Source organism: Nothobranchius furzeri, chromosome 2, assembly GCF_043380555.1.
Source record: "Nothobranchius furzeri strain GRZ-AD chromosome 2, NfurGRZ-RIMD1, whole genome shotgun sequence".
NCBI classification, from domain to species: Eukaryota; Metazoa; Chordata; class Actinopteri; order Cyprinodontiformes; family Nothobranchiidae; genus Nothobranchius; species Nothobranchius furzeri.
Window position 1 is genome coordinate 52915825 of NC_091742.1, and position 16476 is coordinate 52932300.

Genomic DNA, 16476 nt, shown 5'->3' on the forward strand with positions numbered 1-16476 from the left:
TTTATGTGTCAAACATTTATTGAAAGGAATGATTGATTTATCAGTGTTTACAAGAAACAATGTGTTCAGAAAAGTAATACAAACTGTCAAGCACATTATGCTCTGTTTGGTTTTGTTAATGACTTTGTTCTGTACTGAAGCCTACTATTACTGTTATCTATTGAATCAAAGCATATTAAAATGTGCTTGAACAATTTCATCATTTCTTAATAATGTTTGTACTGGAAGAGAGAAGGGGAGAGGGTCGTCAAAAATTTTACTGGTTAAAAAAGGGGTCCCTTGGGAAAAAGGTTGGGAACCACTGATGTACGGGATTGTTTTTACACCATTTAACCAGTTGAAGCGAATGCGTTATTTAATTGACGTCTGTGTTTCATTAATACAGGCTAATCATTGCTGCCATAATAAAGTCTCCTCCAGGCTATTAGTGATTTTTACTAGGTTGTAGGTGGCTAGGTTGTGAAAAGTGAAATGAACCGCTGCAAAAGTAATGTTCTCCTGAACATGGTGCATCTTTTTAATCTTGTCTGTACCTGCAACATTTAATCATCAGATTACTGTGGCAGGGAGGTGTGACATGTAACAACAGGACAAACTGATCTTAGGGTTCAGATAGACTTAAAGGGCATTTTAAATGGTTTTCTTTGGATCACGTGGGAGCTGCAGTAATATACAAATCAAGTTTGGAGAGTGGGGGAACAGATTCACCACAAAGATGTTCATGAGACGGTGCTAAACTTCTTTTTTTTTCTCAGCTGCCCCGATTTTACACCCACTGAAGTTTCTTCAGCATAAACTTTACGTCCTACGCTCATATGCTGGAAAATCCCACAGACCATCACACGCCTAATTTATCGCTTTTTTCAAGTGAGAATGTGTGTCTAATTATAAGTCTCAAAGCTGATCACAGATCTTAATTAGAATAATGAGAAGAGTGAATATTCATCGAGCAAAGAGGCTAGCCAGGCAGGCCGATGTTGGAGCAGAGTTAAAGTAAAAACACCTCCTTCAGCTAAAGCAGGGAAAAACTGAGATCCTTGTCATGTTCGTGTTTTATGTAAATTACTGCAGAAACTTATTGGAAAGGAGATCTGATGGGAGTTGGCCCTCTGTGGGAAGCATGAATGTACTTGCAAAATGTGTTTGCGAGCACATGTGAGGAGTGACGTGAAAAAAAAGGTGTTGATCTGAGGGAAAGGCTGAGTCATGGTTTGCTAGTTTAGGATCAGCATGTGAGGGCATATGCACAGCTGAAGAAGCTGAATGAAGTCAGGGGAGTGTTTGTGCATCTGAAGTTACAGAAGCTTTTTGTTGGATAAAGTAGTTTACACACTAAAAAAAGAAACCGTTGAAATTTACTCTAAAAATGTTGGTGAAAATGAAGCAGTTTTATCTGGACTCTGTTAATACTTTTGGACTAGTACAACCTTTTTTCAGAGTTGACTGATAAAGGTTGACTCCAACCCTAACCCTGATTTTAACTTTTACAATAATTCTTATTGTTTATTTTCTGATGAGTAGGACCTAAATCATAAAAATGGAACAATGTTTTTGAATAAATGATCTTTTAAAATTTGTTTAACTAAACTAGACAAATAAAAGCAAAGTTCCCAAGTAAAAATAAGTCTTAAGTTGAAGAGAATAACATAGTACAGTGTTTCTCAACCCTGGTCCAGGGGTCCTAGATCTTTTCCATGTTGCCCTTTCTAACACCAGTGTTTCCCTGCCGCCACACACCTGACTTAAATGAATGAGTGATTAACAGGTATCTGCAGCACTTGGTGTCCTCCTGTTGAGGCAGTATGAATCAGGTGTGCCGAAGCAGAGATATGGAAAACATGCAGGTCAGTGTGTCCTGAGGACCAGGGCTGAGAACCACTGATATACTGCAAGAAGCCAAAATCCTCATTTAAAGCTGTTGTACTGAATCTGCAAACAAGCTAGGTTTTGATCGCCAACACGAACATGGAACACTCACCCATCCCCTTGGGTGTCCTCCCTGTGGGGCTTCTGCCAGAACCGGAAACCTGCGATGCCAGAGGAAATGAAATGGCGCTAAAAACCAGTAACCATTTTATAGAACCATACATCTTTTGTTGTCCGTGACTTCAGATGGTGTTTTTCTTTTTGGGACTCTGGTAGTTTGTTCTAAAGTAGAAGTGGTAGCAGCCGGCAGTTTCTCCTTCTCTGGTGTTATTGAGCAGAGAACCTCTCACACCAGTGTAGGGTTTGGTAAACTGAGTGCTTTAAGAGCTCAAGATACATATTACCTCTACTTATGACCAATAAGCTGCGATACTCTATTTACACATAAAATATCAACCCTGCTTGGTCTTTATTGTATTTATCAGAAGATCTAGGAATTTTGCTTTATTACGTAATTGTACACACTTCATTTTGATTCAGAAAAGAGTCAGGTTTATAAAAGTCAGAATTTATTTTACAAACAATTAAAACATGACAAGTTAACTAAGCATTTACTGTGATGGATGGAACTACAGGTGATGCATGAAACCTATGCGTGAATGCTGTGTTAGTCAGAACCTCCTTTGCTAGGAGAGCTGAGTTCTGGATGTAAAAGAATTTGGTTTGCGTTAAGCTATGAAGTTGATTATTATCAAAACACATCAGACGCAATCTGTCATGTCTACTTCACCCGTTCTCGGAGACTCTCATGATAGGTCCGGAATGTCGAAGTCCTCGAACTTCCATGCGCCGAGGTCCGTAGAAGAAACCGCGGCCCCACGAAACCGGTCTTAGAGTTGTCTCCAGGTCACAACAGCGGATGGAACAGAGCGTCTGGGACTCTTTAAAGAGTCTAAGCTTGTTTGCAGGAACTGTTGCGGTATCAGCTTTGCAGGTGCAAAAAGGTTTTGACGACATGTCAAAATCTTTGATGGGTTAAAGAGGTTTTGCTACAGATGGCCGCTCTGAAGCTTTCTCTAGAACTACCGAATTACCCAGAGTGATCCAGTTTTAAGGTTCAGATGTTACGATTTGCACAGCCAATCAAAGGCTGACAGGTTTGAGAAATGTTACCAAGAATCTCAGAACACACCTTCTTTGATACCGGATGTTCTGACTGGGGTAGAAGACTATTTATGTGTCAGAGTTTAACGTAACCTTACTTGTTATGGTGTGAGAGCAAATGGTGTTGACCTTTGCCATATAAACATGCTGAAACACATCACAGCCATTGTAGACATACAATGTAGCCATTGTAGACATGTAACATTCATTTCATGCTTCAATCATTGAGCACAGATTCATGGAGCATTTAATTATAATATAATTATTATAAGTGGCAATAAACAAACATTTATTTAATGATTATCTAGATTATAAGTGGTGGAAGAAGTTCATGTTTGATATAGGAAATCATTCTTGATTTAGCAACTGATCCGAGCTGCGAGTGTTCCTTATATGGAGGCATGGCCTGAAAGGTTGGACCTTGGGGAGAGAAAGTTATTGTTGACATCTCGTTATCTGTTCAGAGCTGCAGGCTCTGAGTTCCAGCTGGGTCAGGCTCATTTAAAGGGAGCACATACAGTCTTGTTTCTCCTTTTTGACCAGATGTTGAATAGATGTTGAATGGTCAATCTGTACCTAAAACTGACCATTGCTGGAAGTTACACCAGTGGTGGTCTGTTGCTAAACACGGGAGTGTGTAATGAATGGAGGAGCAAGGGAAGTGCAGCAGTTTGGTGAGACCGACGACCGATTCTGTTAGCTTTTGTAGGCTTATACTACATACTAGAATCAACACTGTTGCTATTCAGTTGTAGATTCTGAGAATGACCAAGCAGATTAATCTATGAAGCTTATATCATGTATAAATATCCAGGATACTTATATAATCGAGGTAAGTTCATACACCCACCTGTTTGGTCTATTTTTAATCCAAAGTTTAATGTTTAATTTAAGACAATTAAATTTAATAGCAAAAGTTTATTTTTGAATCAGAAGTTAGGAATCTTTGCTTTTTCAATAACCAGAAATATTTATACCTTTCTGTGTTTCATTTCAAGAATGAGGCAAAGTTTAAAAAATGAAGAATTTATTACTAACAATTTTTAAACTTTACGATTTGAATGACAATTATAAATGACAATTCATGGATGACAATTTAATGACAATTTTTAACAGCTTTGATATTAAACTTGTTTTAAAAGGCAAACCTGTGGCTGGATGAAAGCTAAATGAAAATACGAGTTTGGATGCGTGAATGGATTTCTCAGGAGGTTTCTTTCAGAGAGGAACGCGTTCTGGGTCGAAATGATGGTTCCGCAGCTAACTGAGTTGTTTACTTAGAGAACAGAATCAAACACAATCTGTCGAAGTCTACCTCACCCAATCAGAAGACCCCCTTTTGGATCCGAAGTGTCCAGGTGGAGATGGGTTTCCTCCAGGCACGAGGTTGGTAAAAAAAAAACCTCTGGCATGACCAAATCGGTCCTGAGATGTCTCCTTGGGTAACTCGACTGGTGGAACTATTTGCGTCTCCAAGTCAATACTCTGAAGGAGTTTTTGCGTCAGCTGTTACAGTTACGTTTATTCAAAGCTTTTTCTATCAGAGTGACAGAACAGCAGGGGGAAGTTAGGGATGGCCGTTCCCTGATCCTCCAGTGATGGTGGTGGGTTCACGAACTGACTGAAAGCTGCTGCAAGTTAGTTTACCAAGTCCTCAGAACACACCCACTCTCAGCAAGAAAGCTTTGGTCATGCGTCAAAAACGTGATGGCAGTTACCCTTTACTCTGGATAAACTCGCTGTGTTAGATGGATAAGGTGAAAGTTGACCTTCTTATTTGCTGAGCACACATTACTAACCATAATCATAGTAATCATTATTATACCCAAAGCATAATAATTCATTTCAGTAATTAAAATACATTTATACTGAACCGAGTGATTATTTATGATGATGATAATAAACAGTAATAAAGTCAAAGAGTTTATTAATATTATTATTTAATTATTATCGTGTACTTGAAGTGTCCTTCTTCTGGGACGGAACAGCAGCAGATAATGATTCTTTAGCAGACATTAGGGCTCCTGGGTTAATCTGTGGATTTAAAAGTTACTGTCTGACCCAGCTTGACCTAGCTGGGTAAATGTGACCTTTGCCACAAATTAGAGAACCTTCATCATGCTACAAGACCCCCCTTTGTCAATGGTAGGTGGTCGCAGAAAACCACCTGTCGTTGGCAACCAAAGACGTGAAGGGACTTTCTGAAGAAGCTGTTGCAGTCCAGGTGAAGGCTGGAGAGAGGTAAGCGTTTCCTCACCCAGTGAAGCATATCCTGAGAAGTTGGTTAAGTCAATAATTGCAGATCATTGTAAAGTAATCCTCGAGAAGTCGGCTATTTCAATAGCAGTTGATTATCATAAGTAATTCCAAAGGCATATGCAAAAGTATAAAGTAGCCTGTGTTCCCACACAGGATGTAGACAGACGACCAGCCGTCAGCGGCAGGTCCCTGGATGGCCTCCAGGCGACCTCTCAGCGCCGGGCACTCAGGACATCTCGAACCACGACCGAAGCGAAGCTCCATGCGATAGGATGACATCAGGCAGGCAGGATCAGGCGGACAGCAACAGGCGTAGAGGACCCTCAGCCAGCGAAGTCCCCCAGGATGGAGGTCCCTCAGGCAGCGAATGTCACACCCTGTCCTGTCTCCCCATTTGGTTCAGCCTGTGTTTCTGTTCATTGCTCCCACCTGCCTCTCGTTTCCCAATCACCCAAGATCCCAGCCCTCTTGCATTTAAACCCCTCCAGTTCTGTGTCTCTTGTTGCCTCATTGTTTCCATGTCCTGTGTCCAGATATCATTAAAACCCTTTTGAGTCTTCTAGTTTGTCTGCCTGCCTGCTTCCTCCCTAGCGTTTGGATCCTTACCTCCGCTCCACTCACAATCACGCCCTGACAGAATGAGGCAACCCAGTAAAGGATCCAGCGGGGAGGTTCTCCCTTGGGAGTGCTTGCTCCAGTTTTTACCTTCGGACCACCGGCTGGCTCCTCTTCCTCCGGCATCGCCTCGCCGCGGACGCCGCCGCCGAGCCCGGGCTTCGGCGATCCTCTCCACCCTCCCGGAGCCGGAAGGAGAGTTGGACGGGGAGGCGCAGACGGACCGCTCCTGCTATGTGGGCACCAGACTGGCTGTGTGCTCCCCCGGAGTTGGCCCACGGCTTGTCCCCGGGCGGAGCCGCGAGCTCGCAGCTGCCCCGGCTCGGCGCGCCGGTTTGACCCGCCCCAGTTGGATCAGCTCCAGTCCAGTCAGTGCCTCCGTCATCTGCAGGCGAAGGAACCACGCCTACAGCCCAGCTGACAGAGCTTGCCGGTCTCCAGGCGGAGCTTGGCTGGATCCGTCAGCTCGTCAGCCTCCGGGAGTTCCAGCTGGACACCCTATCCACCCCGTATCTCCAGGAGAGGGTTTCTGTCCAGCCAGCGGCCCCGCCTCCGGTCCAACCAGCGGCTCCCTCGTCTCAGAGCCAGAGGAGCAAGCCTGCAGTCCACCCAGCAGAGCTCGCCGGTCTCCGAGCTGAGCTGGCCTGGCTCCGTCAGATCCTCAGTCTCCAGGAGTTCCAGTTGGTGGTTCAACCCGATTTCCACAGAAGCTAGCGATGGATAGCTGCCGCTCTCGACAGCTAGCAGCAGCCTTGTGGCTAGCACAACACGTGCGACTTTAAGGAGTTTATGCCCATTGACACGATACTTTTTGGCTGTGTCTCAATTCAGGGTCTGCATCCTTCGAAGGACCCAGCCCACCCCGCCGACGTGGGCTGGGTCCTCCGTCGGCCAGGTAGACTGGATGTTTTCTCATGGAAGCTGCAGATCCTGGAGCTTTGAGGGAGTTACACCCCCTACGCACGCCATCTTTCTCCGGGGTGGTAGGGCTGGTCTCCCCGCTCTTCTCCTGCTTCCCTGCACCCAAGCCTCTGCCTGAGACCCAGCGAATCGTGCTGTGCACCAGCTCAGACCGGTTGTCGAGTACCTGCCGCTGAGCTGGGTTTCCTCGCGTCGCTCCTTCTGTTCATCCACTTCCTGGTCCACGCCTGCGGGGCTTATGCCTGCAGGTCTCATGCTGCTGCAGCCCCTACAGGGTCCCACACCTGCTGCTGCAGTCCCTACAGGGTTCCACGCCTGCTGCTGCAGTTCTCTGCTGGGTCCCACGCCTGCTGCTGCAGTTCTCTGCTGGGTCCCACGCCTGCTGCAGCAGTTCTCTGCTGGGTCCCACGCCTGCTGCTGCAGTTCTCTGCTGGGTTCCATGCCTGCTGCTGCAGTTCTCTGCTGGGTCCCACGCCTGCTGCTGCAGTTCTCTGCTGGGTCCCACGCCTGCTGCTGCAGTTCTCTGCTGGGTCCCACGCCTGCTGCTGCAGTTCTCTGCTGGGTCCCACGCCTGCTGCTGCAGTTCTCTGCTGGGTCCCACGCCTGCTGCTGCAGTTCTCTGCTGGGTCCCACGCCTGCTGCTGCAGTTCTCTGTTGGGTTCCATGCCTGCTGCTGCAGTTCTCTGCTGGGTCCCACGCCTGCTCCTGCAGTCTCTACTGGGTTCCACGCCCGGCTGCTGCAGTTTACCTGTCCAGTCAAGTCAGGTGTTCCTGTCCAGTCAAGTCAGGTGTTCCTGTCCAGTCAAGTCAGGTGTTCCTGTCAAGTCAAGTGTTCCTGTCCAGTCAAGTCGAGTGTTCCTGTCCAGTCAAGTCGAGTGTTCCTGTCCAGTCAAGTCAAGTGTTCCTGCGTCAAGTCAAGTCGAGTGTTCCTGCGTCAAGTCAAGTCGAGTGTTCCTGCGTCAAGTCAAGTCGAGTGTTCCTGCATCAAGTCGAGTGTTTCTGCGTCAAGTCGAGTGTTCCTGCGTCAAGTCGAGTGTTCCTGCATCAAGTCAAGTGTTTCCAGTCTTTGAGTCCCTGTCCCGAGTCAAGCCTTTCCGGTTAAGTCTTCGAGTCCCTGTCCCGAGTCAAGTCTTTCCGGTCAAGTCTTCGAGTCCCTGTCCCGAGTCAAGTCAAGTGTTCCCGGTCTCCTGTGGTGTGTGGCCTTGTGGGCATCTGGTATCCGCCCTTGGGGGGGGGGGGGGGGGGGTACTGTCACGATCTGCCCCTGCCTTCCTGACTGTGTCCCTCTCCTGCCTCATTAGTCCCTATTGGTTTCACCTGCTCCTTGTTAGCCTGCCCATGTGTTCCTCATTTTCCCCAGTGTATTTATACCTCCCGTCTCGTTATGTCCTTTGTCAGATCATTGTTGTTGGTCAAGTCATCGTTGTGTTTTGTTCCTGCCGTTCCCGTTCTGGAATTAAATTCATTTTTATTTTTCTGAAGCCTGCATTTTTACCTCCTGGTCAGCTCTTCCACACGTGGTCCATCATCTCCACCCTTCACAACGTGACACAAGATAGAGCACACAGCTCTGGAAAAGAGTCAAAACCTTGTGAAAGATGTTGAAAAGCTTTTGGGTCAAAAGGGTTCAAGATCATCCCGCTGACAGCAGGATGCTGGACCTGAAGACTGACAAGGTCATCTACAGAAAAGCCAAGTTAAACAGACACAAACCCTTCAGGTGGTTTTAAGATGGGGTTACAGGGGGCCACAGGTGTTTCAGGGCCCATGATGTGTCCACCTTCTCACCCAGAGAGGCAAGCTGGTCTGCACAAAGCTGAGATTCTGACCATCCATGTAGCTGGTGAGGTGTTCACCTGTCCACACGGTGGAAAGAGAAAGATTATTGCAATCAGGATAACTTAACACTAGGTGTTGTTTGTCTCGGTCGACTACTGAGGTAGGAGCTTCAGCTATGTTAGAGAAATCAGCAGATTGTGACTGTTATGGTAGCTGAATCTGTGGTGGCAAAAGTTCTGAACCAGGTGGCGAACTGATTTAAACATATTTATGAATTTGTGAAAATATTTTTGTTTAACAAATTTACAGTCATAATTCATGGGTAAAAACTTTAGATTTTTATTTCTTTTAGGGAGAGATTATTACAAACAAAGCACTGAAAAAGATGGATTATTGTAAGTATTTACTATTGTGGTAAATTGTAATTTATGACACATTAATGTGATATTATGGCAATTAAGGTAGATTTTGATTATTAGATAGTAATAGCTCTGTTTTGTACAGGTTAGGTTTTTGAGATTCCTGGAACAAAAAAAAACAGAAGTCTTTTTGACGAGGGAGTGGCGAGCCAGACCAGAACACATCATCTCCTTCAAAAGAGTGATGACCGAGGTCTACTGAACTTCGTGGAGGAAGTGTCAGACTGGTCGGCTGGATTCGGGAGTTGAGTTTGTAGGGAGCGTGGTTTCACAGACGCGGAAGTGGGAGTGTTGGTGAAACGCCGGCTCACGCTTTAATCTAGGAAACCCCCGAGCGTCAACGAAGTGACACGGAAATGCCAGGCTTTCCAGAAGTAAGTAAGATAACTTACTATGAGCTGATAGTTCGTGGAATGGATCAGTAAGTTGGAAACTCTAATCATGAATCTGAAGAAACATGACTGAGTGGTGAGCTAGAAAGGCGACTTCCGTTTATAGCCGCGGTTTGTGACGTAGGTGCGACGTGGAGGGAATCCCCGCGAGGGGCATGCTGGGAGTTGTGGTCCTTAGTGGAGGCCGGCTAGCTGGGAGAGGCTGGCCTGGGAACTTGGGTTCTGACAGGAGGTTGAGGTTGTTGACCGAGGGGGAGTCCTGTGACGAATTCCAGGCCCACATGAGACCAAGGACGGCTGGGCACCGGAAGAGGTCTGAGCATACCAACAGGGGCCTGGCTGGGTGTCTTGGAGGGGGCGCAGATGTCACAGGCGCTAGTGTATTCCTTTACATCCCTCGCCATGCATGGCCACCAGAGCGCTTGTTGGAGGAACTTCAGGGTTCGAGAGAAACCCGCGTGACGAGTGGGACCAGAGCGCCTCGCTACGACAGGACCTAGGGACATATGACGACCCGCGGGGGTTTCTGGTGGTGCGGGGTCGTCCCGGAGGGCGTTCTGGATGGCCTCCTCCAATGGCCACTTCAGATGGGCCAGGAAACGGTGCTCTGGGAGAATCTGTGCCGGCACGGATGTTGGCGTGGAGTGGATGAACTGGCGAGAGAGGGCATCAGCCTTCTGGTTCTTTGTTCCAGGGAGGTAGGCGAGATGGAACTCATAGGGCTCGAAGAAGAGGGCCCAGCGGGCCTGGCCAGGATTGAGCTGCTTGGCGGATCGAATGTGAGTCAGGTTCTGGTGGTCCATCCATTTCCCTGTTTTCATTGGTTCACTCTATCCCTTGTTTTACCCATTTGTCTTCTACTAGAATGTTTTACCTTTTTTGTAATTTGTAATTTGAACTGCTTTTATTTTCGATTTATTCACCATATTTAACTTTGTCATGTACTATGTTCAGCGCCTTGGGCTACCCGACAGGGTTGCGGAAGGCGCTATATAAATAAAGCTTTGATTGATTGATTGATTGAATTATACAGGTTACACGCAGTTAAATACAAAACAACTTTATGTGGATTTATTCAGATGTAATTAGTTGTATTTTTGATATAAAGACAGTTATGAGCTTTCTCCTCTGCCATTTTCTGTATGGGGTATAACGGTTTGCAATGCAAGGTCAGTGTAAGTTTGTTTATACGGTACTTTCCAGTTATGTGAACAACCCCAAAATGCTTAACAGAATAAGATTCAGCATAAAAACAAATGTCCATTTTAATAAAATCACAAAACATAATGGTGTAACACAACCACACAATAACAAAAGCATTCATCTACAATATATTAACCTGTTCATATAAGTGTGTGTTAAGTGTGGATTTTAAATGTTCCAAATTCTGTCGTCTTTAGTTGCAAGGGAAGGCAGTTCCACAATCTGACCCGTCATCGAAAACACTCTGTCTCCCCTAGTTTTTCTTCAGAATTGGTAAGAGGAATTGAACGTTAGACCTCATATTTCTTGTCGGAGAAAAGATGTTTACCAGTTCATCGGAGGAGCCAACCCATTTAGGGGTTTGGAAACAAAGAGCAAACATATAAAATGGCTTCTCTATGGGGAGCCAATGAAGACAGGCCTGTACGGGGATAATATTATCTCACTTCCTAGTGCATTGCCATGCATTTTGGGATAACTTTCTGACCCAAGTCCACAGAATTATACAATGGACAAAGCAAGAACACATCCAGGAACTCTGAGAGACCATGCTATGATACATACTAGGGCCAGTGTTGATGGCGTTTCACAAGTATGTGAGTACACAAGTTTAGACAACACCTTTTGTGAAAAGGCCATTGACTGTGTATCTGTTACAGTAATGTCTCTAACATGTGAATGTTTTCCTTACTTGTTTGGTTTTTAATAAAGGGTTGACTTAAAGACAGTATGGCAGTGGTGCACAAAACAAGTTTTTATTTGTGACAAACTTGCAATTTTGTAAGAGTTTGAGTGGCAAACAACTTAGCACCTCCACGCACAGAAAGCTTTCCCCTCACTTTGCTTCATGTAATTTCTGTAACTCACAAATACATTTACTGTTAAAAGTTGGGCTCATCCCAGATATGAACCCAGGACCTCTCACACCCAATGCAAAATTCATACTCCTAGACCAACAAGCCAAGCAGAACACAGCACAGACTTTCCATTAGTGTTAACATTTACTAAGGTTGAGTGCTTTGATCCAATAGATACAGACCAGTCAGTGATGGTTCTGACTCAACCAAGGGCGTCAGTTTGTTTTCAGAATTGCTGGGGACAATAACCATACACTTGAGTGGGGTTTAAAAATTGCTGGGTAAAATAAAGTAGGCTAGCACAGGGGTTGGCAATCCGCGGCTCTGGAGCCGCATGCGGCCCTTCCATCCATCTGATGCGGCTCTCTGTGCTTGTAAAATAATGAATGGATATTTAAATAAAATGCTTTATATTTTACTGCATTAATTTTACATCTGTAAGTCAATTCTAAATGTAAAGATTGTCTGCGTAAACCTGAACAGTTCCAACCCGGTCTTACTGTGAGACCGGGTTGACGGGTCACGCTTGTGCGTAATCATATAGGCACTTTATGAGCTGAAGACAATATGAGATTCTGGGCTTCTCCTCAGACAGGTTCCTGGATGTGTCGCCACATTGGAGACAGGAACAAGCGCTATTCAGCCAAAGTTTCATAATCAGGGAACATTTTCTAAGTGACAAGTCTCTCTGGGAGACAGGGTTTGGAAAACACTCGCTTCAGTGGGAGGAATCTTCCCGCATGCGCTCTGGTTCTCTGGGTGGCTCTGGGGTTAATCAAGTTTAATTGTTTCTCTTTGCAACAATTTTCACAGGAAGGCAAAACAGTTAAATGGCAGGTTACATATATTTCCATTTGACTGTTTATTTTGACAGATGAACTCAAGGATGTTGCTTGGTTTGAAATAATTACCCCGACGCACACTGATGCGCATGGATGAGCTGACATTTTAATCATTAACGCACATGGCGAAGGTAAAATATTCCCATCAGAACATCAGAGCTTTATACTGAACACTGTGTTCAGCGCGGCTCGGAGCGCCCACGGTGGACAGTGAGCTGAAGATCTGAGGGGTTCGCAGCGCAGTGCAGAACCACGGCTCATGCGATGATTTCCTCCCACTGAAACAGTCTGGAAACCCGGTCTCTCTGAGGGATGTCACTTGGAAAAATGTTCTTTTTATGAAATTATGAAACTTTGGCTGAACAGCGCTTGTTCCCGTCTCTAATATGGAGACGCATGACGCGTAGAGACATTTGATCACACACAAAGTTTATGTGGAGCAGAAGCGGCCGGGCCACGGCAGGTGAAATGTTCCTAGCCTACATGAAGGGAAACTGTTTAATTGTAACATTAATATGTTACTGGACACACTGGTCTGGTTGGTTAGACCAGTGTTCGAAGTGGAAAACACACACACACACACACACCAATTAAAATAATGCTGATAGCATGGACTAGAAGCCAGGTGATGGTTTACTTATTTAAATGATGCATTTAAATGATGATGATGGCTGCTGTAAAATGTAATCTCCATCCACATCCAGACACAATTATCCTCTATTCTTTCTCTAGTTGCTCTGCTCTTGTCTGGGCTGATCAGCTGATGGTGCGCGCGGCGCACCTAACTAGCGGCTGATGCACATTTTACGCATTTGGAGAGGTGGGCTGGATGCTTTGCTTTTACTGGAAGATGGTCCACTTAACGCACGGGTGTAGACTAAATATTAATGACAAATGAATGAAAATTAAATTGGGAGTTTTTACTTCATATTTTATAAATTAAAATGACGGGGGAACACATTTATGACGTCTTTTTAAACTAAATTTCCTAGCGCGACCTGCCTGCTTCACTTAAGTCACTGCTTATTAAGGTCCGTCCAAAATTACCGTGGGAAATGGGTAATAATGGCTCTTTGATGGGAATAGGTTGCCGACCCCGGTATAAGATCTGAGCTGGTAAAACAAAAATCCTCATCAGCAGGCGTTTTTGAAAGAGGGGGGCAGTTGCCAATCACAAATTTTGCCGGGGACATGTCCCCGGCGTCCCCGGTTAAAATGACGCCTATGGACTCAACCCAGATGTTTGAGGAGCTGCTGCTGGGCTTGTTTCCTGAGCTACAGCCACCTCAATCACAGGCATGTCCCTAGGAGCGGTGGGGGGGCCACGGACACTTGAAGAGGCAGGAGTTGTGTCTTGGCATTGAGATGAGCTTGTTTCAAGTTCAGGTTGGTCTCCACTGGGGCTGTTCTTTGTCTCCAGTCCTGCATGACATGGACAAACTGATTAGGACTTTGTCTACGGTGATGATGACAGCAGTGCTCCAATGGGTCGTGGTGAAGGAGTTGAGTCAAAATGCAAAGCTCATGTTTCACTGGTTTGTAAAAATACCAACGACCCAGGATGTTAGCAGCTGAAAAGACATCCTACATAGAGTAGCTGGGATCAGCCTTAAAGACAAGGTGGGATCACCTTTGTTAAAGTGGACCTTAGAGAAGAGCTGGTGCTCCTCCTACTCAAAAGGTCATCTGAGGTGGTTCATCTATCTGAATAGAACTCCTTTAGTGGGTTTTATACATTGTCTTTGCCCCAGGAATGTCTTGATATTCCCAAAGAGAAGCTAGAGAGTGGCACTGTAAAGGTGGGTTATTTTTTTAAGTGCATGTTATATCATAAGACATCAGTTAAATGTAAAATCTATAAAGTAATTTCAGCTTCCTGAACAAGAAGCATGTACTTTACCCTGAATACATTTTCCATTTGAATCATTTATAATTACCAGTTTATTCTTCTTCGTTAGCCTCTGATGAAGAGGGGTTAATTATGATGCGTTAAAGTGGAGAAACTGCCTGGTTCTGGCTCTGAGCCACACAAACACTGTGATTATTCAATTCAAGTCTGCAAATAAATAGTGTTTTAACTGTTTTCATGCATCCAGCTGAGGAAAACCCATTAATGAGTTAGAGTAAACTGAACTGTGACCTGCTCTTATTAGGCAAACTCCTGCAAATTGATTTTCTCACGTTTCTGTCGATGTTCCAATTTCCTCGGACAGAACTAACGAATATATTAAATTTAAATTCTTTTGAAATTGACTGAATTCGAGACATCGCTCATAAACTTTGAACAACTGCCTTCAAAATATTTTCCTCGTTAATCCTTCAGTGTCCACAAAGGTTAAACTCTACTGACTAAATTGAATTTATAAACCTACAAATTAAGTCCAGCAATGAGGCATGATGGGAATGAATGGTATTGTACCAGTTTCAAGGATGCCACTATGCAAACATTAATACTTTTAATAGCTTCAAAACTGACAGCTTTTATATTGCACATATTCCACTAATATGAAACCAGTCTGTCCAAGAACAGCACACAGGAGGAAAATAATACATGTGGGTCAAATACATCCAAATAAATAGATTCTGTTTTATAATAAAGCAGCTGGTCTGGTAAAAGTACCGAGCAGCTGGAAAAGTCACACATTTCAATCTGGCACAGACACTAAACAGTGTGTTTTAAAGCACTTGGAGACCATGGCTATGCTACATCCTTTAAATCTAGATAAGAAGCTGCTCCTGTACAGAGCAAAGCACATCATCATGGTGTTAAATATCCAGACACACATTTGTTTCTTTCTGCAGTCTGCTTGCAAATCGAGTCTTGGTTTTACACCTCGGACTAAAGTGCGCTGTCTAAAACATTCAGGTCACACGCTGACGTATGAGTCTGGTGATGGGAAAGATCAAGTCCAATAAATTAATTCATTTGTCAAAAATTCTATTCATCTGAAACTTTTCTCTGCAGCCACTGAATGTTTTTATATTATTTTTGTCCAGTTATCATTACTTAAAGGTGTACATTCTTTGTTTTCAGTGCATCTTTGTTCTGATTCGCCTTAGCTGCAATCACAGCAGATTTGACCCTAATGAAATCAAATGGATTCCTTCTTTGTTACTTAATTCTACCAAAACAGTCAACATTAGGTTATATGTTTGAACCCTGTAGGTTTATGTGGAGTTTGTAGCATTTGTAACTGAGATCTTAGGACATTTTGTGTGTTAAAGTAAAAAATGTTTCCTACCCTTTGGGGAACTTTGCTTAGGAAAGGTTGTATGAAAGATTAAGGATGAAAGCTAATGTAAAAACAAAGCCCAGTATAGTCCACAGTTGCTGAAAATCCAGTTTATCTAAAGAATTTAGTTTGATTCAATATGGTTAAAACATCCACAAAAATAGACCGTAGACATCCAAACACAGTGTTGAAAACCAAACCAAAACAAGCGCCCCCTAGTGGCTGGTTCCACTACACGTTTTAGTCCCTGCCCCCTTCATGTGAACAAAGTGGCCCGTCTTAGAAATGAATAAAAGCAGAGCTCAGATTTTATTTACTAGTTGTTGACCTTATTGTGACTTTCCACTAGACCGTGCAAGCATTACGTAACGTCTGCAAAGCGTAGTTTGCAACTAATAGCTGCCGTCATTGTCCATGGGTGTGTTTTGACCGGTGGCAAAGCAGCACGTGTCTGATGAGTCCCAAAAGCGGACTGTCATGTTCTTTTGTTAAACTGACTCTTCTGGATTATTTTTTTATGTGCTACGGTTCTAGAGCGAGTTGAGCTCAGTAGTTCAGACAGGGCCAGACAGGAAGTTAAACACGAGGGCATTCGGTAACGTGGCCGAGGTAAACACAACAGAAAATAAACTGCAGACCTTTTGGATATATGCTAACGTCTTTCCTTGGGATTGTTATTGCTTGAACTGGCAAAATCACCCCTGATCTTGGAAATCTGACCTTTGGACGAGCTGTGTAAACACTTTTGCTGCAGATTCACGTCTGAAACATTCAAAAGTGTCTCAGACTGTGACTGTGTCCAAATTCAGGGGCCACATACTCCAGAGAGCTCGGCTGGGTTATTTGTTGTGGTCTAAAACTTAAAGTAAGCTGCTGTAAAACATGGCGGTCTGGACTTCTGATTTATTCCAGCATTATCTCGACAT